The 25866-nt window shown below is 41.1% G+C and overlaps 1 protein-coding gene and 1 pseudogene across 1 annotated transcript in view; one reads left to right on the top strand and one right to left on the bottom strand.

Moving 5' to 3' along the window:
- Positions 1-25866, bottom strand: part of LOC120096625 (uncharacterized) — a 312239-nt gene that overhangs the window by 59809 nt on the left and 226564 nt on the right. The window lies entirely within an intron of this gene.
- On the top strand, positions 17343-17473 carry LOC148001390 (U2 spliceosomal RNA; annotated as a pseudogene).

A 25866-nucleotide genomic window follows, 5' to 3' on the forward strand; every position in this document is an offset into this window, starting at 1 on the left:
GCTGGGCTACAGGGAAGCCCGGGGACACTGCTCCGGGGTGGGAAAGTTCAGTCTGAAGCGCCAGAGAGGCAGGAACGGTCTGGTTCTCAGGCTCTCCAACACCCAGGCACTGCTGTAAGTCGTGGAAGGGCTGAGAACAGAATGTAGCCCTACACCCCACCCTGTGGACTGGATCTAGCCTGGGGTCAGTGAGGGCGGGAAAATGGGGCTCTGGTTGGTCCCACTGGGGAGTCCTTGGCTTGACACAGTCTTGGGCTTGGCTTGAGCTTGGTGGCAGTCACAACTGGGAGTACAGAGAGGCCTTCTACAGGAGACTAGATGACGGCTCTGTGGGTGAAGGCCTATTCCATGGTTCCCTATGGTGGATCCCGATGAAGACCAAAAGAGGCAGTCGATGGTTTTAAGACATATATTGTCATGGGGGAAACTGGATGTGTAAAAGCTTACCGGGGTTGGGGAATTAGCTCAGTGGTAGAGCGCTTGCCTAGCAAGCGCAAGGCCCTGGGTTCGGTCCCCAGCTCCGAAAAAAAGAAAAGAAAAGAAAAAAAAGCTTACCCAGCTTCTTAGGGTGGGCCTGAGATTAAATACCTGTGGCAGCAAGGAATACCTAGGAAGGAAAGTTTATTGGCTAAGCCCTCCAGGTCTCTATGTATCCATTAGTATTGAGATCTATCTTGAGCCTATGTGACCACAGGTCATGTCATGTACCTGTGGAGGGGCTTTGGGCATTGCTGTTATGTGACTAATGGCCACAAATATATGGAGGGACTAGGGCTAGTGACAGGGGTAGTGCCTGGGAGCAGGCAATGTTCCCACAGTCCCTTCAGTGTCTCCATCTCTGCGCTTTCAGCTTTAGTTCAACTGGGGGCCATGCTACCTTTGACGGTCCCACAGTATATCGTACTCATTCTCTAAAGCCTGGCATCTCACACTGCTGGCTCATGCATGTGCTGGGTAAATAAATGCTTTGCAAAGAGAACTCAAGCATGAGGAATATGACAGCATGATATGAAGAGGAGGGAGAAGTGTCAAAACACCCTTAGAACACAAAGCAAGCAGACTGGGTACCTAAGCCATAGCATTTTGTTTTTGGTGGCCAGGCCTGGCTTAAGACTCCAGGTAGGAGATAAGAACCATAATAGCCAGTAGACCTTGGATAGCCAAGGATAACCACAGTCTTCTCAGCTCAGAAGTCTATGGTATTGAGATGTACGTGTAGCACAATCATATCCATTTTCTACCTGGAAAGCGTTTCTACATCTTTATGGTTTCCCTGAGACCTAACAAGCTTGCTGGTTTGTTTGCTGCCGTGCTCTATAGGAATAACTGTGAACCTTGACCCTAGGAAATTCTCCAGACCTATCAACATGAACAGAACTGATCACGGAATCATGAGATAGTTGCATCAGTTTTAAAATCCTGATAGAATTTGGGGATGAACTGGTGAATCAGAGTTTGCTTATTGCTAATTGAAATTAGAAGCAGGTCAAGAGAGGAACACCATTCCTTTGGATCAGAAATCAAGCTTGCATGGAGTAAATTAAATGGTATGATTTATCAACTATTATTATCAAGTGTTTATTTAGCAAAATCTTTACAAGAATATTTTTTTGCAAAAAACTAATTTTTAAAAGATATCTTTGGCCTAGAAAGTTTAGTTATGATCTGACAAGAAGCAAGAAAAGACTTAGTGCTTTATCAGCCTATTGTGTGAGGCCAGAGGCATCCGTCCCCTGCTGAGGAAAAGCTGAAAAGGTGTGTTAATTCGGGAACTACAAGGCTTTAGGCACAAAGAACTGGTGAGAGTAATTTGAGAGTTAATGAGGGAGTGCCCTGTATTCGAGATTAAGTTGTATTTGTTGCCCATGGGTTCTCTACATTATTTAACAAGAGGACATAACCATCACATGTTATCAAATCTGGATGAGGAACCCAGCTGGCCCACTTGTTAGGTGTTTGACTTTGGGGAAAAAATGTATCAATGAAGACAGCCCCATAAATAATGGATTAAAAAGCAAAGGGGTTTTGACATCATATAAACAAGAAACCGGTCAGAGCGATCTTAAGAGTCACTAGCTAAGGCATCATCTGGGAACTGTTCCCCAAAACTTTCCAGTCTGAGATCTGTGTGTGCACAGTGTTCATCCTCATTGTGACATAGTGACTATTTTCCCTCCTGTCACTGCATCCTCATCCCAGGCAGGAAGGAAAAGAAAAAGGCAGGAAGGCATTCCAATTGTACCTCCTTTTGTGGGGAAAATATGTTTCCTTGGAAGTCTTTATTCAATGAAAATTTTATTAAGTATATCAACTGGCAGAGTACAGGGTCAGTCTGGATTTTGAAACAATCAATTGACAAAGAATATTTAAAGAAAGTGTTAATCAAATCCATATACTCTTTTTCTAATAGCAACATATACTTTAAAAGGCAATAAGCCATATGGAGAGCATCAAATATGATCAGGTTAATAAAGGTGGTTTCGTTATGGACGCAGTGTTATCTTTAACGTGGTAATAAAAAAAGGTGAAACAGGAAGGAAGGCATGGAGGGCTGGGGGAGAGGGGAAGGGAGCAAATCACATTACCATGTTCACAATTTTGAAAAGTAGTAAATGAAAGCAAAAATAGCCAAGCACTTACCCTCTCTTTGCTTTACAAAGCACATTTGATTCACTCTTAAAGCAAAAAAAGTGATAGAATTAGAAATGCACATTTGTGAGTCCAGATGAAATAATTCGTCTAGACATGGCCACAAAGGTTTGTAATATGAAAGAAAGAACTCTTTAAGCATGATGGAAACGTCTTGAATATTGTGGAATTTTCCCTCCTAAACTCCACCCTAGATTAATCAAGTTTCAAACTCTAACCACCAAGTTACAGGAAACAGGGATGGCAGAATGGGTTACATGACACCACTGGGCTTCAGTCAGCAAATGTGGGACCAGTTACAGGCCACATCAGCCATTTTATTTGACAAGTAACTTGAAGCGTTGGTGGGAGAATGGCTAAGGAAGTGGGAATGGAGGCTGTTCTCTAGGTCTGGAGGCAAGTTAGGAAGTACAGGCCACTGACAGGTAAAAAAAAAAATCTATTCAAAAACATAAAATAATTACAAAATTCCAACACAGACTCAACAACTCATTATCATAATAAATTACTTTAAATTACTGTTATAAAAATAACATTGTTTTTATATTTCCTTAAGGGTGCTTATTAAATACATAGCAAAATCCATATGGATTAAATTATATAGTGTCTAGGATTCACTCCAAAATAATCTAGGCAAAGGGAGTGGTACGCAGAACAGCAGATGACAAAACATGAGCCCTGGGTTGAAAATTGTTATAAGTGGATCATAAGTCCATACGAGTTTTATTATAATACTATTTTGAAAAGTTCCATAATAAGTTTTATAAATATTAACTAACCTTTGAATGAATAGAATTAGACAAAATATCAAATGAGTTGATTCCTTCCTTCTCGAGAATGGCTAAGATTTCCTCCCAGTGTTTTAGTGACAGGGCATGAGCTGTAATTGGAACTAGAGCATGCCTCTGCTGAACCTTTGAATAAAGTGAACGCTCTTCTATCACATCCCAAAAATCTGACATCTAAAAGTTACTTCAAATATTATTGCAAACACCGACCCTATGTGATTCCATCATGCCATGTTGCCAAAGACAATCGAAGGCAAATAAATCTCCCCTTATTATGGTATTATCGTGCAACTCAACTTCCTCTTTCCTCTCTCCATAGAGCCAATTGGATGTTGTATTTTCATATAAAAGGCTGAACACTAGTATCCTGACAGTCATCATCCAGGGTCATAGAGAGACGGTGTTGGGGACAAGCAGAAGGTGCAGCTTATACCTGATACTACACCATGGGGAGTGGAGAGAAACAAAGTACATTCTAAAGATACCCAAGAGTACTGAATTACAACAGAAACTCACAGAAGCATTGTTTGCCTCAACCAGATGGTGGGAGCAACCCAAGTGTCCATCCGTAGATGGACAGATACAGAAAAGATGCTATACACAGCAGATGTGTTCAGACTTACAAAGGAAAGCATCTCTGGTATTCTGATGGGGAGCAGAGGATCGTTGAGGACACTATGATAAGTGGCATAAGCCAATAATGGAAAGATGAGCAGTACCTAGCTCTGTTGAGGGATTTAGAGTAAAGAAGTTCAGAGAGACAGAAAGTATTAATGCTTACCAGAGGCTGCAGAGAGAGAGAGCACTGATTAATGATTACTAGTTTCTGTTTGGTAAGATGCAGAATTCTTTAGATGGGCGGAGATGACGGGCAGATATTTTAGTGTAATGATACCCATACATTTTCAGATGGATGAGGATGAGCATAAAATGTTGACACATTTGATATCATTATACTCTATGCTCAAAAACAAAGCATGTTTCATATGTATTTCATCACAGCTTTTAAACTTTTACATTAAAACTTATGGTACATTATACTATTATAGGTGTTCAGCATGATCACCACTAGCAGCCTCCCAGCATCTGACCCCAACTGCTCTCTACCTAATGTAACCCAAATTTTGTTATTTTGTTTGTTTTAATTATTCTCCATGATGTTAGGAGACTTAGAAGACACTAATGCCTCTTCCACAACTATTAGTGAATACAAGTACTTCTAAGTCAATTACCCCTGATACCTTCCAGCTCACACATGTTGACGTCAAGAGTGCTTTGATCATGAACTGTTGATTCATATTGAACCATGCTGAAATACAATATTAACATGTTGAGACAAACAGAACTAAGAATGTAGCCTCCACTGCTGCTGGTAGCCATACTGTAAATATGAGTCTACTCAGGCAGAGGATAATGTAGGGAACAAATTGTAGGAAATCTAAAAGATCTTCATTCCCGAGAGATTTTTGATAGCATTGCTAAACAATTGAAATAAACGTCTCCGTAGGCTCACCTGCCTCTAGGCTCACTGTTAAACCAGATGATACACAGTATTATTGTCATTATACAAGCCATCTTATGCTAAGGAGTGAGGGGAGGCAACCTGCTTAACTGTAGAGGTCAAGAGCAATAGCATCCAAGTTGAAACACCAGCACCCAAAAAGACCTAGTAGTAAAACAGACCCTGAAGTTCTGTCCAGGAGTCTTAGAAAGGAAAGGAAATCCAGCTTGGCTGAAGCTCAGAGGGAGGGAGGGAGGAGGTGAGTCCTGACACAAGATCAGGTTGAAAGACAGCAAATCAGTCCCTACAGCTATCTGAAGGTCACTTCAATTTAGGGATTGATCCTAATGAGATTCAGATACCATTGTGTTTTTATTTTTGATAATTGTGACTGCATGACTGGGCTTGCTTCTAGGGGGATGCTATAAGAGGGAGATGACTTGGAGAAGGCTGACTTGGACAAAATTTTAGGCAAAATATTATGACAGCTTAATCTAGGGCAATAGCCAGACAGACAAAGGAATGAACTCTTAAGGCAAACACAATGGAAGTTTGTGTTGTGTGTGATTTATATTGTGGATGAAACAAGCCTGAGTCAGGGATGATGTCTAGGTATATAAATGTAACGTAAACCTTCCCATGTGATAGGTGACAATCCGCAGGCTTGAAGAAATATATCTTGAACTGTAAGTAAAGAAAAATTATTACCAAAAACCTGATTCACAGAATCAAAGCTTACTACTGCTGACTATTAAAGCGTTTGTTCCAGCAAATAACCTACAAAGAGGCCTGTGCTCTGCATTCTTTATAGAAAACTATAGCATCATTCACTTCTTATATTCTACAAGTGACTTTGTTCTGATCCTATCATGATGCAAAATTCCTGCATTGGAATTAGGCAGACTCTTTTATCTTTATCCTTCCAAGAGAAGCCACATCATGTAAATGATGCAATGAATGAGGACCAACAAACTGGGAGGTCCACACTCAGAGACCCTTGTCGGCACTTAACTGAGATGACTGACAAGCCAATGCCAACTCATCAACCAAGTGAGAGTATCACATGGGAAATGCACTCTCTAACTCAGGATGAATCTGTCCTTATCCAAGATGCTCAGCACTGCATCTGTTGCCATGAGAACCAGAAGCAAGTCATTTATATTGATACCCGCCCAAGATGAAAAAAGAAATATTGTGAGAAAACAAACTTATTGTTGTTTCTCTTTTATGGCACTGAGCTTTGGGAGTGATTGGCTATACTCCCCTGTCATCAGGGGTGTAGAACTACAGGGCACTGAAAGCAGAATTTCAGCAAAATCTATCTGGCAGAGCTCTGTGCTGTTTTATAAATCTCATTGCTACTATCTTTTTGGTCTCACACACGTCCCAAGATTCAATTGCTATTTCTATTCAAAAATCTTTCACCTTGTCCCAAAATACATTTTCAAACCATAACCTCAAACGAATGCATTTTGAAAGTAATCTATTCAGCTTAAAAACAGCAACCCACTAGTAGGGAAAAATGTAGATAATTGCAAGTGCTTGAGATGTATTTTTTTTCTGTCCTCCATGTCTTTGCCCAAGCTGTAGGGAATTGATATGAAATTAAAACAGACAACTTTCGTTTTCTTTCAAGAGAGATTTATGACCACTGTCTACAGAATTCTAGCTGGGAAGTGAACTGTAAAGCAAGATGTTTTAAAATAATATGTTTCAAGCAAAGCAGTGTTATGTACAATTAATGGAGAAATGATCAAACGTGATAGTTGCTGAGCAAAAGTAAAGATAATGAAATATGAGCTATGGGGATAATGGCATTTCATGAAGCTCTAATCTATCTGCAAGAAGCACAAATCAAGGGAATAATCAGGCATAGTAATGACTTCAGAGGGAAGTTAACTAATCAGACTTCTTCAAGTGAAACTTTTATCTTTTGTCCCAGCCTCAGTCCAGGCCTCTTGTATTCTATCACAAGCCCTGTGCCCACCCTGAGTTGTTCCTCTCTCTATCCTTCATCCCACACAGGAGGATTTTACCCTAATCCCATGAACTAGCCTACTGTCTCTCCTTTACTAGAGCCCAGCATCACAGTGCCCATGTCTAGCTATGATATAAGAAATTTATGTGGAATGTACTCGAATGCTGCTTCCATGACGTAGACTTTTTAAATCCAGAGACGGAACATTTGCCCTCCAAGTTCTAACAGAAGAGTAATCTAAACTCCAAGGCAATATTCCTTTGACTTGAGAGTTCATGTCTATTTAGAACTGTGGAAGGAGCTAGAGAAATAGTAAACACAAAGACAAATAATGCCTGCTTTGAGAAACAACCCTGGTACCAGCACTTCACAGCAGAGCAGGACTTTTCCTTCAAGGGATACTTAGCAGTGCCGAGAAACTTATTGTCATGAAGAGCACAGTGCTAATGGCATCTAGTAGGTAGAAGCCAGGCATCCTGTTATACTTTCTACAGTTTCCAGAGCAGCTGCACACCAAGTTCTCTGGAGCTAGATGTCAACCCCCGAGAACAACGAGATGGTCCATGCCAAATGAACAAAAAATAAATACAAACATTTCTGGATCTGACAAATGATCATCAATTCGGATGAAGAAAGCAAATAGTAGAATGTATCAGAAGGCTAGAGCAAAAACCCTTCCAGAAAAATAAAGAAAAGGTAGAGTAAGGCCGAGGCTCTACCCAGACAAGCTCACCTAGTGTTTTATGTGTCCACTGCCCCATTTGGTGTCACACAGTAATATCTGATATTGAAGACTGACCCAGATATTCACTCTCACTACCATCTCAGGCACTCCTGTGTGCATTTCTTATTACCCAATATTGGAGTTCACTGGAGTCCTCATAAAGTACTGGGCACAGCAGCACATACATGTGAAGGATGAGAATGAGCTATCCTTACAGAGTATGGATGAGAATGCAGGTGTTGAATTCCACCAAGGCACTTGGAAGCCTCCTGGAGCTAATGGGACATCTAGAGGACAAAAGTCCAAAGGAAAGGTGTCAGTAATGCCAGGACAGAATACTTCCCTGTTGCAGCTGGACAAATTTCTTGGCCCTGGGCTTGCATCTGCCTTCCCTTCAGTCTCTTTCTCTGTTGCCATGCACCTGGAAATCTCTGCTTCTTCTTACAAGGACAACAGTCATGCTGTAGTAGGGTCAGTCTGTGAACTTATCTAAGTCTCTAACTATATATGCAAAGACTATTAATAACAAACAGGGTCACAGTAACCAGTGCTAAGGACTAGGAAAACAACATATCTTCTTTATTTTTAAATTTTAAATTGCCTTATTTATTTATATTCCAAGTGTATCCCCCTTCCCAGTTTCCCCTCAAAGTTCCCCCATCCCTACTCCCCTTTGCTTCTGCGAGGGTGCTCTGCTATCTACCCCACCCTACCCCCTACATCTCTCTTCTCTGGGGCATTAAGTCTCTACAGGATTAGGCTCCCACTAAGACCAGAGAAGGCAGTCCTCTGCTACATACGTTCCAGGGACCACAGACCAAGCACTGTATGCTCTTTGGTTGGTGGCTTAATCTCTGGTAGCTGCCAGGGGTCCAGGTTAGTTGATACTGTTGATCTTCCTACAGGGTTGCCATCCCCTTCAGCTCCTTCAATCCTTCCCCTAATTCTTCGATAGGGGCATTTTCAACCTTAGTCCACTGGTTGGCTGTAAGTATCTGCATTTGTCTCAGTGAGCTTCTGGTAGAGCCTCTCAGAGGACAGACATGCAAGGCTCCTGTCTGCAAGCACAACATGACATCAGTAATCGTGTCAGGGTTTGGTGATGCCCATGGGATGGATCCTAAGTTGGGCCAGTCACTGGATGACCTTTCCTTTTATCTCTGCAGTGGGGAGATAGAACCTGAAGAAACCACTTCTAGTAGATACACAGGGCCCCCAGTGGAGGGATAGGGTCACCAGCCTACCTTCAAATTTTTTGACCTAGAATTGTTTCTGTCCAAATGGAATGCTGTGTCAATATATCTTCTTAGGGAACAGAATTTGTCTGCAGTACGTAGAAGGGGTGGGTTGAGTGAACATTCATTTTTAGTCTTAAAACAGTTCAACTGCAAGTAAGTGGGGGCATGCGAGACAAGCCCCACTCAACAAAAGTAGCTGGGAAACATATTAATTCAAATTAGGATCAGCTGTAGTAGTGAAGATTCCACAGTATTGCCATAGCAGACAGCTCGTTCAGACAGTAGCATGGTCCTCTTATCATTCATCCCTTTACTTTGAGTGTCACCCAGAAAGTAAAATAATGGCTACAAAGTCTTGCAGACTTTGTATAGAATATATATACAAAGGTATATAGTTTAGCGAGCTTGTTTAGCTTCAGGAAAACTGAGTAGAAGTCTTGTCACTTCTTACAGTTACTCCTCCTCCCACCTGCCTATGAGGAACAGGCCCAGATGGTTGCTCCCCAAGGTCCTGTAAGGTACTGTAAGGTGTCCATTGCAGAGCTAACCCTTGCCTGTATAACTAGGACTCCCATGAAATGAGACATAGAAAGTGTCTAACGTGAAGTAAAGATGAGACTCTTGCGTAAACAGATCAGTAAACCCGCCATAAATGCAACTTGAATTTCTCCTTCTGGACTCAGTTTCTCATTCTTAAATAAAGTAACTCAAGCCCTGCTGTGCCTGTCTCTTGAGGAAAGGCAAGGCCTCCTGAATATGCTTTGGGATTACATACTGGATAGGGAGGAATTTCTGGGGTGTGCAGTCTCCTGGTTGGATTTTTTTCACCTCTCACTTCAAGTGTTCATGCTCGTTGATTCCTGTTCCCTCTCGGTCTCTTCACCTCACAAATAGAGAGGGCCTTCATCTTTTTACCTCAGAGAACCCAGACACAACACCAATATGAGAGACAGATTCTACTGAAGGCTCCAAGAACAGGAAAAGGATTGCAGCTTGAACCAGAAGAGAAAAACATTCTGATACCTTTTGTCGCATCTACAGATCACCTAAAGGCCATCATTCTTCTGAAGTGCACAGCTGTTATCAGGTTGCTGAGACTTGAAGCCTTGAAACCAATTTCCTCTGTGTTATCTTTGCCCAGTCTCAGTAACCAGACAACAGCCACCATCCTCACCTAACTACCCTCAGACACCAGAAAATAATCTGAACATTCTATTATTTTATTCTTCTTTTAATCAATCACTCCTATTCTAGTTTGAATGAAAATGCCCCCCATAGTCTCATTGGGAAAGCACTTTTAGGAGGTGTGACCTCATTGAAGGAAGTGTGTTCCTGGGGAGTGGGTTTTGGGGTTTCTGAAGCTCAAACCACACCCAGTGTCACTCTCTCTTGCTGCCTACCGATCCAGGTATAGAACTCTAGCCTCCTTCTCCAGCATTATTTTTGCCTACGTGTGTCATGCTTCTCACCATGAAGACAATGGACTAAAGTAATGAACTGTACGCCACCCCCAACTGAATGCTTTCCTTTATAAGAGTTTCTGTGCTCATAGAGTCTCTTTACAACAACAGAAACCTTAATACAATTTCATTCCAAAGCAGACCCTGGGGTTTTATGTTTCATCATCAAAGGCTCACTGAATGTGTATAAAGCATAAATTCTGCACCCAATTTGCCTCTTCAGAATGCATAATTGACCGCAGTGTGACTGTGAAGAAATTCTACACTCACCCTATAAAGAACAGGTTCTTAGCACCTATCATCTTCTCATGTACAGGTTGAATAACTAGAGCTAGAAGGGTTAGTTGATTTGCTAATGAAGTACTCATTTGATGTGCCTCCCATGAATCGGAACAAAGTTCTCATGATGATGTATCACATTCCAAGTGACTGGAAGTGTTTCCTGGTCACTTCCAGATTCAATAAAGGGATCCAACAAGTTAATGACACTGCTGTGTCAGGTCCAAGTCTCATACTGGCCCTGAGATGTTCATTCAGATAGCAAAATCCCGCCTCAGCCTCCACCCCAGATTTTGCCCTGTGAACCTTCCTTGAATCAAATGTTCAAATAATTACTGACTAGTGTGTTCACTAGAGTTCTTTTATTTAAGAGAGGGGACTTTCATGTGGGTCTACGTGAATGAGTATGCGGAAGCTAGATATTTCCTGTCTTCTTAGCGATTCTCCATCTTGTTTTTGTAGACAGGCTCTCCCACTGGTTTTAGAGCTCACTAAGTAGCTAGGCTAGCTGTCCAGTGAGCCACAAGATCTGCTCATTTATGCCTTCCACACCAACACTAGACTTACAGATGAGCACTGCCACGAGCCTTTGTGTAAATGCTGAGATCTAAATTCAGGTCATTGTACTTGCACTGAAAGCTCTTTACTTACTAAGTCATCTCCCCAGGGTTTTGGATACCAATGGCAAAACCAAATACTAGCTACTTTCTATAGAAAAAGAAGGTTTCAAAATGATAATCATAATACAACTTTTGGGTGGGCAGGAGACTGGCTTAGAGACATTCAGCCATTCTTAAAGACTCAAGAGGGAAAATGGAAGTATTTGATCAAATAGGGTAGAGCATAGGATATGAACAAGGTTGAGGACAAGATCTGATAATCCATGCAAGAGGTTATGAGAGCCTGAACTAAAGAAGGTATTGCTAAAATGGAGTCATATAGAAAGATTCAAGAAATAGATGGAAGAGACTATTGATATCATCTGCAAGCTAATTAGGTAAGATAGAAAGAAGAAATGTTGAAACATCTCTCTACTAACTAGTAGGGGGATAGGGGTTTGTGGTGTCACTGACTGTGACAGAGGACACAGTTAAGAGAAGGTAGGACAAGGATGGATGGTGGAAATGGGAATATAGGCAGTCTGAACACACCAATACATAGATTTTGTGAGGTGTGCCCTGGCAGATAGATTGGAGCAAAGACATGTTAGGAAGAAAACAGAATGAATGCTAAGAGCATGGCGGTGCTTGAAAATAAGGGAATACAAGATGAGACTGTTGAAACAGTGTCCAGAAAAGGCAAAACTGAGACTGAGGTAACTGAACTTTCTTAGCTTTGTATGGGATGTTTGTGGTTTTAGGACTGAAAATTCTATGTCATAGGCTGCCACTCAGTCCTAGGCCTGCCAGAACCTGGCACATAATAGAGAGTAAAACAAAGTGTAGAAGACAATGGCCTTGCCTGGGTCAGTTAGTAAAGTTCAGACTTCTAGAACATTGTGCGTTCTTCACCCTCTGCATGGCAAAAGTTCAATGCAATAAAGTGAACAGAACAGCAATATGCTGTCACCTAGAATCCTAACCTATAGGTGGATGACCTTGAGCAAACCAGCTGTATCCTCCACCACCACCCCTTGTGTGTGTGTGTGTGTGTGTGTGTGTGTGTGTGTGTGTGTGTGTTGCTTGTAGGCTATGTGAGACCAAATAAAAGTATGGAGGTAGTATAAGCAAAGATTGTGCCAGAAAACTAAGTGGCTTTCCCCCTTGACTTTGGAATCCAACCCCAAGGGTACCTGATCTCCCCTAGCCAGGCCCTCACACTAGTTTGGGAAGTTTAACCCTCACTAAAATGTCTTCGCACTCATTTGAAAAATATAGTCCCATACTAAATCTGTCTAGAGTAAAATATATTTCCCCCAGAAAATGCTGGTGGATTTATCACAACTAGGCCATTCATCTGTTAAAAAGCAGAATGGCATTTATGACCAATTGCTTACTTTATGAGAGAAAAGAAACAGGAAGCCTAATAAGCTTGGTTAATTTTTTTTCTTCTTTTATGACTCCAGTAACTGCATTAAATATTCCGTCTGCTTTTCTTATGCAGTTTGGAGACTGCTCTGAACTTGGGAGTGTTAAATGGTTCCAGCCAACTCATGTGCTCTTGCTGAAAGAGGAAAAGTTGTTAGAGAAAGAGAGAGAGAGAGAGAGAGGTACTGAGAACCGTTCTCAGGAATTGTATTGGTAAGGACCCACAGAGAGACTGTGTGATTTATAAAATAAAGGAGCCAACTTTTAAAAGATCGACTGGGAGTGGGCAGCTTCTCTGGAATAATCTTACTGGGATGATTTTGAAGGACTCTATTTCTAAGACATGAGCAGACTTGTGTACTAAAGGGAGAGACTACGGACTTAGACCTAGTCTTAATCCTGACACACATCCATTGCACAAACTGTGGTAACATCTGGGGAGAAGCAGATGACCTATTTTGGTTCTGATTCATCATCATTTGTAATTATGCTGGACATCCTGCTAATGTCTACCAACTACATAGGGGCATGAAGTACTAGTATAAGCAGCACACTGTTTGCTTTCTTCGCAAAACACCACTCTGAGCAAGAATATTGAAGAGTTTGTGCTTAAACCCCAGATCTACACTTAAAAGCCCTTCAAAGCCAATGCTGTCAAAAAGAACTTCTTAAGAGGACAGGAGAGTTCTAAAACCCACTGCCAGAAGATCCACTCAGCATGTGTGATCACCAAGAAATTTTTGTGGTTTTATGCAATTTTGGTTCCCTTGGAGATAAATTTGAATTGCTAGTAGCTATGGTGTTGATATCTGGGATCTAACCTATATGAGTAATGGTCACATTGCCTGAAGGAAGCTGCAGTAACAAGCGTCAGTCAAACGCAGTCTGAATTTGGCTATTGGGAAGATTGTTGATTCTACTGCATAGACAGCACTGCAGCACATCACCCGTGCCTCTAATTCTCAGCTAGCTGAGCTGGGGCCTCTAGGACAATAAAATGGGGCCACTCAGATTGCTCTTCAGTGATCTCAAGAATTGGTGTTCTGGGGCTTGATATTTATAAACTGGGGGTGTCAGGTAGCACAGCAGTTCCCATAAGCACTTGTCATGAAGCCATGGGAAAGCAATCCATCTTTTAGAGATTTTTCCCCCATTGGTGGCCAAGAATGTTCTGCATGAGTAAAACTATTAACTGCTTCACGTGAGTGAATATTTACAGGAGGTTAGAAAATCCAGAGTTAAGCTCAGGAAAGTGCCCCTCTGTGGAGTTTTGTGGATGTCAAATGCCCTGGATTTTCATTGAGAGGATTTTTAGGTAATAGTTACTAACAAATCAAGTGTATTACAGGGCAAGAACTCAACAACTGAAGGTTCTATTCGAGAGTGGCATATAACTTCTACGAATCAAAGAGGACTTCTTTTAATACAGAATTATATAAAAACAAACCCAAAGCTCTTCAACAGTGTTGGCCACAGGCATTATCTTACAAAGCCCAGAATTCTCAGCTTTAAGCCATAATGATAAACCCATTTCTATCCCCCTTTATTGTTTGAAGCTCTACCCACAAGTTTCTTTGGGCTTGAATTACTCCTGTAAATGACTCTACTTACACCCTATGGCAGCTTACTTCAACCCATGTAGAATCTGATATATTGTCAGAAAGAACTCCAGATGAGTCTAGGGAAGAGATCATAGTGTCTGAGAAGAGTTCTTCCATGTTTGACTTTGTGAGGTGTAAAATAAAACAACTGAAAGTTGTTGGGAAGACTAAGGTAAACAGAAATCCAGTGTGATATATTCTTTTCCACTGGCTCAGCTTTCTCAATTCTTGGGGAAACTGATGAGCCCTGACCTCATACATTGCCTGGCCCCACAGTGCTGACAGCAGTAGTTGTAACAGTAAAGTTAGTCTTAACTTTCTGAACCTATAAATGTTTTTAACTACTATTAGTATTCTCAATTCCCTTTCCCCAGATTCGTAAGCATGTAGACATGCTCCAGGCCACTTCTGCAGACCCGGTGTTTTCCCTCTTCGATATCTTTCTTCTGTTGAGTTTCAGGTACTGATAAGCTTTACGTTCAGTAGCAATGGCTTGATGCTCCTACAACTGTCTGACCCTGGAAAGAGCAATGCAAATAACATCTACAATCTAACCACTCCTATCCCACTTTCTATAATGTTTTTGATGCTCCCCAGACATAGTATTACTACAAATAATACAGCGTTGAGTTTTAAGGATGACCATGGGTCAGCCCTGTGTTAAAAACTTAACACAGATATAACTGCCTTCACAGCAACACTATGAAGTGGGCATTGCTCTCACTGTATACATGGAGGAATCAGACCAACGAGCAAGGAGAGTTAAATATTCTAAGAAACTAAGGCTCAGCTGTACAGGAAACCTACTACAGTTTTCTATCACACTGTAAAGATACTGAAGTCAAGATCTGAAGTCATAAAAGGTTCTCATCCCAAAGGCAGAAAGGACAGTAAGGGAACCAGTTACAGTCAGGGTAAAGTGACCCTAACATGGAGTGGAAAAAGAGAACAACATGGAGAAAGAGGGAAGTTCTTAGGGGAATGGAGGAGTCATGGGATTCAGTGTTTGCTTGAATATGTGATGATAAAAATTTCTGCCAAAAGCTGAAATATGGGAAGGGATGACAATGCTAGTGCCCATTAGAGATAACAGTAAAACCTTTAAAAATCTATAAAGCATTGGAAGAATCAAGCCATTGGTTCCTAAAATGTGAATGCACATGTTCTTTGAATGTGCCTTTCTCTGTGTTAATATGTCTCTATCTCTCTCTGTATCTCTGCCTCTGTGTCTCTGTGACTCTAGTATGTCTGTCTGTCTGTCTGTCTGTCTCTCTGTCTCTCTCTCTCTCTCTCTCTCTCTGTGTGTGTGTATGTGTGTGTGTGTGTGTGTGTGTGTATAGGGGGTGCATGCACACCCGCATGTGCACATGCACATGCACATGCACATGCCTGCAGAGGCCACAGGCTCTAGAACTTCCTGGAGGTAGAACTACATGACATGAATTCTTGAAACCAAATTCAGGTTGGAATGGCACATACTCTTTACATGGGAACCATCTCTCCATCCCCATAAAACATTTTTAAACAGGATGAAATATATCAATTTCATATAAATAAATTTAACTTTTTGTGTCTTCAGAAGTGGAACATGTGTGAAGAAAGAGTCAGAAGCCTGACTTTCGAGCTTCAAAACCTGCCCTACAAAAATGCTCATATCCGTGATAAAATTGCAACCTGACCTATTTGTTCTTCTCTGGCTCCTAAACATAGTGATGTGTTCAGAGGGTCCATCTTCTGCTGACATCTACTTCAGGCTCCAGCATTAGAAGTGAGTGTCTCAAAGCCATATGCATGCATTGGGGGTTTGCATTTTGTGTGGAGGAGACTGAGTTCCAAGTTCCTTAGCCAACCAAAAGTGGAAACTGTTTGCTGAGCACCTATGAAAACACAGGCAGTATTCAAACAGTGTCTGTTAATTAGCTGGTTTACTCTTTGCCTGACCTATGAGATGGGTGCCATTAAAATTCCACTTTGACGATGTCAAAATAAAGATCAAAAACCGTGCCCAATGGTAAATAGTCAGGCCAAGATAGAAGTGCTAGCAGCCTGATGCCAAGGTCGATAATTTAAATAGTCTTGATTGAGTCCCTTGTATGTAGTGTTTTATTCGTGAGAGTCTAAAACTACTCTAAGGTAAAGTAGCAATGTAGCATAGAAAATTATACTTCAGGTTAACCAGTTGTGTTCCCAAATTATATAGGAAGATTGGTGGTAAAGAAGAGACAGTGACCTCTCTAAGGTCATTCCGTCAGTCATGGTGTAGTTCAATTCAATCCTTGGTCGCATTTCACTGATCTTTCAAAGTTATGATGAAGCACATGAAAACCTCTGCTCTACAAGCACATGATGTATTTATTATTGTTAATATCATTCCTATCCCAGCAGGCAAAATGTTTTTCACACAATAGGTGGCTGTCAGACATGTTCAGGATATAAAAAGTTTGCCTAGAAATATAATTTAAAACTCAAGGTCTTAGGTCTGAAAGGTTTTTTAGGAAATATATGTGAAAGGCATTTTTGCAGGGCCAACATTCCATTAGTACTTCAAATCATTAATCATATTTTGTGCTCAAAGTCAACTCAATGCCTTTGTCTGTAAACTTTTAATAGATTGGAAACAGGTGACCTGCTTCTTGGACTCTCCTTCAGTAGCAAGGCGCTTGGGGAAAAGCAACGGCAAATTTGTTCCTCCAGCCCAGGCTAATGAAGACCTGGACTGCCCGTGAACTTCACCATGGAATCAAGCAGATGTTCTTGAAGTACACAAGCTCAGCCTAAAGAAATCAGGCAGGAAAAGAAGACTACCATTTCAGCAGGAAATGGAGGGTTTTTGGGGATTGTGCACACAGTGACTGGACAGGGAACTGAATGAAATGGAGAGCAAACTCATTTTTCACAATTCTAGAATTACAGAGCATGAAGTAAGGACTTCTACCTCAGTTCTGATAACTCCATCACTGGAGGAAGAACAGTCACTAGCCATCCCCAACTGCTTGGGTGGAGCAGTTGACTCTCATCCAGGTTGGACTAAGTGTCTTACTATTTCAAAACTATTTATCATTTCACGCACGTATTAGCTTAAGAAATGTTACAAAAAATCGCTTCTCGGCCTTTTGGCTAAGATCAAGTGTAGAAATGTTACAAATACTTGAATTACCCAAGATGCACAGAACACATGAAACTCAAGAAGGATGATGAATATGCAGATGCTTCACTCCTTCTCTAAAAGGGGAACAAGAATACTCTTAAGAGGGGATAGGGAGGCAAAGTTTAGAACAGAGTCTGAAGGAACGCCCATTCAGAGCCTGCCCCACATGTGGCCCATACATATACAGCCACCAAACTAGATACAATGGATGAAGCAAAGAGACACAGGCTGACAGGAACCGGATGTATACCTCTCCTGAGAGACACAGCCAGAATATGGAAAATACATAGGCAAATGCCAGCAGCAAACCACTGAACTGAGAATGGGACCCCCGTTGAAGGAATCAGAGAAAGGACTGAAAGAGCTGAAGGGGCTTGAGACCCCATATGAACAACAATGCCAAGCAACTAGAGCTTCCAGGGACGAAGCCACTACCCAAAGACTATACATGGACTGACCCTGGGCTCCAAATTCATTGGTAGCAATGAATAGCCTAGTAGGGGCACCAGTGGAAGTGGAAGCCCTTGGCCTTGCCAAGGCTGGACCCCAGTGAACAGGATTGTTGGGGGGAGGGACAGTAATGGGGGGATGATTGGGAGGGGAACACTCACATAGAAGGGGAGGGGGAGGGGTTGGGGGATGTTGACCTGGAAATCGAAAAAGGGAATAACAATCAAAATATATATAAGAAATAACCAATTTAATAAAGATGGAAAAAACATTTTTTAAAAATTAAAAAAAAGAAATGTTACAAATGTATTTTCAAGTTTCCTTTTCACTCCTGCTTCATCCTGATAGATTTAATGCTGTCTGTCAGAATAAGGAGCAATAATGAACCCTAGATACAGACTTTTGTGGTTCAAATCCTCAGAGATTCAGGAAACAATCATAATCTTGAAAATGAATATGTTATTTAGTCTCTCTGAGCTTTCATCCTTCTTGAAAATAAGTAATTGGACTGGGAAATGACTCTTGAGGTGAAAGCGTTTGTTGTGCAAGCATCAGAACTTGAGGTCAAATCCCTAAAACCCACACAAAAGCCAGGCAAGGTCATGAATGCCTGTATCCCTGTAACCTAGCATCATGGGGGAAGAGAACCGAGACAGGAATGTTGTTGACAGCTAATCTAGTTCTAAGATAATGAGAGAGAGAGAGAGATAGAGAGAGAGAGAGAGAGAGAGAGAGAGAGAGAGAGAGAGAGAGAGAGAGACTGCCTGCTGGTCTTAAAAGAATAAAATGGAGAATAATGGAGCAACATCCTCATATGGTCTCTGCACAGGCACAACATGCACACACACGCGCACACACACACACACACACACACACAGGGCGTGGGGGTAAACAAAATGGAGGGCTGTGAGAAGGACATATGAAAACCCAATACCTTGCAATACAACTTAATAAATTTAGAGGACATAGAACAACTGTCATCTGAAGGAAGAAGGGGTAATATTTGGAGTTAAAGGTTTAAGTAAGGACAAATGTGTAGGGATGTGAAGAGGATGGGATAGGGGTTTGACTAGCCAAAACAAATTATGTATGAACAAGCATTATGGAAATCTACTACTTTATGGGATAAAATTAATTTTCATAATACAATTTAAAGGACTTTATATGAAGGTGCCCTGCACAAGTAGACAATGCCAGAGGACATTGATGAGTCAACAAAGATCTCAGTGCTAGGTATGAGAAACCTTACTACCTGCTATTGTTAGAGCACTAGAGGGGTTCCCAAATCAACATAGGTCATTGCCATTTCTTCTGGTGGCCCACCATAACTAAATGATAAGATCCTGCTGCTGAAGACACCATACACTGTGATTGTAGACCATAAAGAAATCAGTCTTGAACAGACCTGAAAATGTTCTTCCCTGCTGGGTAGCTTTCATGATACCAGAAAGTTCTAGGTATATCCTAAAGGAGAAAAGGTATCAATGGTCTTGCCTAGCACAGAACTCTGGATGTGACAATACTGACCTGCCAGGTTCACTATACAGTAGCATGGCTCTTTGGGGAGTAGTTGACCATCTTCTGATTGGATATGAGTCTTTCTCCTAAGAAGGATTTAACTTAGTACTTCAAACCTGGTCAAAGCCCACAGATGGAGAGGTTATACACCCTACCTACTATTGTCATTTCAATAAATAAACATGTTGTCAAGCTTCCCTCTAAATACTTTTATCTACACACATAGATCTGTGTTATTCTTAACCTTGGTCATATAAAGCTTCTTTTGTAATGGGCGGTGGTTAATACAGAGAATTATAGCTGGTCAGAATGCTGAGAATAAATGATTGGTAGTGCTCATTTCTGAATGGGAAATCTATATCAACCCCCTCCCCCCGTGCCCAACCCATGAAGTTTCATGGAACATCACAGTAGAAAGAATAGAAGAGATGCAGGGTGGGAAAGAATACTGGGAAATATCATCTTTCAAACATGACAAGGATGTTGCTGTAACCATGGCTACTTGTTCCAACTTTTGTGAGATCAGGTCAGTCAAAATTCCAACATGGCTGAGAAAAGAGCACACAAAGCTTCAGTCCGAGACAAAATTTGGAGCAGAGACTGAAGGAATGGCCATTCAGAGCCTTCCCCACCTGGGTATATAGCCTATATATATATACAGCCACCAGATAATATTAATGAAGCCAAGAAGTGCATGCTGAAAGGAGCCTGATATAGCTGTCTCCTGAGAGGCACAGCCAGAGCATGTCAAATACAGAGTCAAATGCTAGCAGCAAACCATTGAACTGAAAATGGGGTCCCCACTGGAAGAATTAGAGAAAGGATTGAAGGAGCTGGAGGGGTTTGAAACCCTACAAGAACAACAATACCAACAAACCAGTGCTCCCAGGGACTGAACCACTACCCAAAGACTGCACATGGACAGACCCGTGGCTCCAGCTGCATATGTAGCAGAGGATGGCCTTGTTGAGCACCAATGGGAGAAAAAGCCCATGGTACTACCAAGGCTGGACCCCCCCCCCCACAGTATAGGGGAATGTCGGGAGGCAAGAGGAGGGTAGTTGGGAGTGGATACCCTTATAGAAGAAGGGGAGAAGGATGGGATAGGGGCTTATGGCCAGGAAACCTGGAAAGGGAATAACATTTGAAATGTAAATAAAAAATATCCAATAAAAACTGATGGCTTCTGCAAATGGGTAGTTGTTTTTCTTTGAGGATGTTGCTACTGGTTGCCAATACTCCAGGGGATAGTTCCACACTCATGTGTATGCAGGCAGCACCAATGGACACACTGGGGGTTTTATGAAAAGGAGGAGGATGTGACACAGAGGGAAGAAATATTGGGAAAGAAAGGAAGAGTAAGAGGAAAATGGGTGAGCAGACATAATCATAACACCACTATATACATATATATAAAATTCTCAAAGAATATTTGGATTAAAATAAAACAATAAAAAGGAACATTATACCTACCTCATAGTGAGGCTGCAAAGGTGAATGATTTAGTATCTATAAAGCCTCTGCTTATTCAAAATCAGACCCACAGGAAACACTCTGAGATCCTTCATCTCTGTGTAGACTGAGAATCAATTTTGGGCAAGTATCAGTGTACCCACAGGCCATGAGAGGAGCCATGATGATGGAAAATCAGATGCTGAAAACCTGACACTTCTCCCTTCCACTCTAAGATGGCGCCAACTTTCACCAAAGTGTTCTGCAGCCACTAAAAATGAGCAACCCTGTTCAGATTGTCTGTGGTAGGTAGTTGTTTGGATATAATAATCTGTTTTTAATCCTGTGTGTAAATGAACACCGATGTTAGCCAGTGGGTGCATACTAATGTAAAATAAATGAATACATTTGAATTAATCAGATTTTCAGTCTATGTAAATTGATGACTTATAATGATATTAGCACAAATTGCAATGATAAATCATTTCAGAATTAGATCCAGCACTCTTAAAGCTGCAAGAACTCTGGAGATTTGAACACAACTTTGGGATGACTTTAAAATGCATAAAGAATTTTGCCGTGGATTTTGTGGTCAACCAGAGAGGACAGGAAGACCTCGGGTCAACACTGAAGTATACTCTATTGAAGGAGTAGTAGCAACAGGACCTGTAAGGTCAGAAAAATAAGAGAACAGGAAGATGAAGCCAATGTACGAGCTCATTCCACATTTCAGAGCTCATTTTCTGGTTTGAGACAGAAGACCTCCAGACTTCAATCCACCTCAGAGAACATACTCAAGCTGAGGTAGGGCAGTAAGGAGAATAGGATGCTACTGGCTCTCCCAGTTGTAGGTGATGCTGAGTAAAATAACTTTGTTGAAAACATGGGCTTGATTATTTTAACCTTGAAAGATTAGGATCAGTGTGAGCATTAAATGAAAATAGGTCATTTCTGTAATTTATGGGATACTTGCAAATGTTACTATTAATACAAATCATGGTGGTTGATCTTATCTTCATTTCACAGAGGTGAGAATTGTAAAACGGGTTTATGAAGAAAGAAGGGAGATATGCAAAAGCAAGCAATATGCCAGTGAGAAAGAAAATAGGTAGCCAGAGACTCAAAAAATTGAGAGAAACAAAACAACATGATAAGGGTAGGGGGAGGGGCAGCCTTTGGCAACCAAGCTTTAGCTCTCCCCTCCTTTCTGAAAGGAAGCCATGGCACCTCCTCTCCTGACGGTAGACCTAAGTATGACTCTTATTTTCTTACACAGAAGATTAGAGAAGTGTAGTGCAAAGAGCTTTCTGATGTTTAAAAAAAAAAAAGACATCATATTGAGGAATACTCACCTGTGAAGACTCGCTGTGTAGAAACATGATTACTGCATGTGGTTACTCTAAAGGTAAAGGAAGAAAACCCTCCCTGACATTAAAGGCTAGGATTCTTAGCTGTAGCCTTAGAAATAAAAGCACTAATTCCCCTGGGATTGAATCCTAATGTTTAGCTCTCTGTAGGATGACCTCATTTGGAGGCTTAAAAAGGAAATCTGGTAGGAAAAACTGGAGATTCGGCTTGCTGATTCAGGTATTAGCTGGGCATATATGTAAGACTTGAGTTTAGATCCCTAGTAATAACAGAAATGCCCTGTAAGTGTGCTGAGTCACCTGTAAATTGAACCTGAGGGTTGGGGGCTGTGGGTGGGGAACAGCGAACTATCTAGAAAGACTAGCCATGTCAGCTAGCTCAGGGATCGATTGAGAGGCTGTGTAAATGTACAGAGTGGAAGAGCAATAGAGAAATATTCTCAGTGTTATACATGGGCCTACACATGCCCACACATATTTGTGAACACATACAAACAAATTATACATAGACACAGTATATATAGACACAGGAAAAATAAATGTGATGAATACTTGTCATGCCTAGAACAGGAAAGTGAATAGAAGCTACTTGATGACAAGAAATCATCACCACATGCCAGTGTATAACCTGGAAGGAAATGTTTGTGCACATGTTACCAAAAACCATACTATAGCTATCCTCCTAAGGGCTGGGAGTGGCACTAAGTGCATAATTCTGAAGGTAGTGTTTGTAGTCCCTGTTCATGTGATGAGGTTCTAGCCTACAATATGGTATTTGAAAATTGAGCTTTCAGAAAACCATTTGGTTTAAATGAAGTCCTGAGAATACAACCTCATAGTGGAATTAATTCCCTCATTATAAGAAAAATAAATAAGTGCTCTTGAAAGAAGAATCTACCAGCATACATTCTCTCTATTATGGGAGAATACAATGGGAAGGCAGGTGTCTATGAGAGAAAATATGTAAGAGCCAAAGAGCTACCAATGTGGTCTCAGACTTTGAGGCTTAACACTGTAGAAGTAAAATATGAGTGGAGCACTAGAAATGGGAAAAATGAGGAAAGCACTGGTCTTTGAGTGGGGAAGTAAGTGGGAGGTCAGTAAGAAAGAAAAGGGGAGAGGAGGAGAAAATAGCAATAAGAATACATGAAAAGACCATAAGGAATTATATTATTTTTATTTACCTAAAATTACATATAATAATATAAATGTATGTATATTATATACATATATAGTTTAAATAAAATGATGCCATTAGTTTGCCTTGATCCCAAAAAAGCCATAGATAATTGAATACCAGACATAAGAAGCCCCCTTTAGAGGTGTTAGGTAGGATAGTTCAGGAGTCTCCCTAAACAATGTAGGCTACTGATGTTGTCTTTTTGTTGCCACTGAGAAGTCGAAGGTCAATTGGAATTGCTCAAGACACCGTACATGTCAGACAAAGGACTCAGGGGATCAGAACTGTACCTGAACTGAAACTCTTCTCACAGAGAGGACTAGTGTTCATAGTCCTAGACAGAGTGCTATGCAAGCTTTCAAGGGACGGAAGCAACCAATATTCTACCACAGCGGTGGTGCCTACGAACCACAACAATGACCAGCTTGGTGAGAAATTCTTAAGGGTGCAGAGTTGGTATTCATGTTGGTAATAACAAAAACTGTCTAATTGGACTTAAGCGCTGCTAAATAAGAGATCTAATACTGAAAATCTGTACGGCCAAATACTCAGGGCCACTGAGGTCATGAATTTTGGAGGAGAACCTACTACTCCCACTTTATTAAACCAGCATAATTTCTGATATCTATTTTCATATCACAGTTAAGTATATCTCTCACCCCTCATTTAAAAATAAAAAAATCTCTTTACAATACATGGAGATCATTACCAAAAGCCACAATACCACCCACAGTTGATCAAAATTCATAATAGCTGATTGGTTCATGGCTGATACACTTACAATAGAAGCACTACACCTAAAACTTGGCAAACATTGTAAAAGGAGGAGAAGGATTCTAAGGACCATGAAATCTGCTGTGAGAGAGTGTGTGTGTCCCAGAAAAGACAGAGGAGTTTCATTCATGATACTTCAACAATATGGCTTCCTAAGTAAGACCCGAGCAGGTACAATATCAAGAGACAAGTTAACATGGAAAGGGAGAACCTCATGGGGTCCCATACCTTAAAAAAGAACAGGGAACTAAGGAACGCTGACAGTAGGGAAAAGTCAAATACACACAAGTAACACTAAGTGATCTGAGTAAGTCTTATTGATGTGTTTATGAATATATATGTAAATGTGTCCTGTGTGTAAAACAATAGCAATTAATAAAAAAGAGGGAATAAATTTGAGAGGGAAAAGCAGAGAAATGAGAGGAGTTGGAAGGACAAAAGGGAAAATCATGGAATTGTATTTAATTTCTTTTTTTTTAATTTTTTTTTTATTATCTTGAGTATTTCTTATATACATTTCTTTTTTTTTTTAATTAACTTGAGTATTTCTTATATACATTTCGAGTGTTATTCCCTTTCCCGGTTTCCGGGCAAACATCCCCCTCCCCCCTCCCCTTCCTTATGGGTGTTCCCCTCCCAACCCTCCCCCCATTGCCGCCCTCCCCCCATAGACTAGTTCACTGTGGGTTCAGTCTTAGCAGGACCCAGGGCTTCCCCTTCCACTGGTGCTCTTACTAGGATATTCATTGCTACCTATGGGGTCAGAGTCCAGGGTCAGTCCATGTATAGTCTTTAGGTAGTGGCTTAGTCCCTGGAAGCTCTGGTTGCTTGGCATTGTTGTACTTTTGGGGTCTCGAGCCCCTTCAAGCTCTTCCAGTTCTTTCTCTGATTCCTTCAATAGGGGACCTATTCTCCGTTCAGTGGTTTGCTGCTGGCATTCGCCTCTATATTTGCTGTATTCTGGCTGTGTCTCTCAGGAGCGATCTACATCCGGCTCCTGTCGGTCTGCACTTCTTTGCTTCATCCATCTTGTCTAATTGGGTGGCTGTATATGTATGGGCCACATGTGGGGCAGGCTCTGAATGGGTGTTCCTTCAGTCTCTGTTTTAATCTTTGCCTCTCCCTTCCCTGCCAAGGGTATTCTTTTTCCTCATTTAAAGAAGGAGTGAAGCATTCACATTTTGATCATCCGTCTTGAGTTTCGTTTGTTCTAGGGATCTAGGGTAATTCAAGCATTTGGGCTAATAGCCACTTATCAATGAGTGCATACCATGTATGTCTTTCTGTGATTGGGTTAGCTCACTCAGGATTGTATTTAATTTCAAAACGAAAAGGAAGTAAATATCCGTCCACTAAGCCACACAACCAGCATTTTGTTATAGCAATCTGAATGTGAACTTACGACTATCACTGTCAAAAATGGAAATCAGTCAGACATTCCTAAAAAATACTGGACATAGTACTACCTGAGGACCCAGCTATACCACTCCTGGGCATATACCCAAAACATTCTTCAATATACGACAAGTATATATGCTCCACTATGTTCATAGCAGCCTTATTTATAATAGCCAAAGCTGGAAAGAACCCCAATGTCCTTCAACAGAGGAATGGATGCAGAAAGTCTGGTACATTTACACAATGGAGTGCTACTCAGCTATTAAAAACAATGACTTCATGAAATTCTTAAGTGAATGCATAGAACTAGAAAATATCATCCTGAGTGAGGTAA

The sequence above is a fragment of the Rattus norvegicus genome, chromosome 14 (assembly GCF_021556685.1).
Source record: "Rattus norvegicus strain SHRSP/BbbUtx chromosome 14, alternate assembly SHRSP_T2T, whole genome shotgun sequence".
In the NCBI taxonomy this organism is placed as follows: domain Eukaryota; kingdom Metazoa; phylum Chordata; class Mammalia; order Rodentia; family Muridae; genus Rattus; species Rattus norvegicus.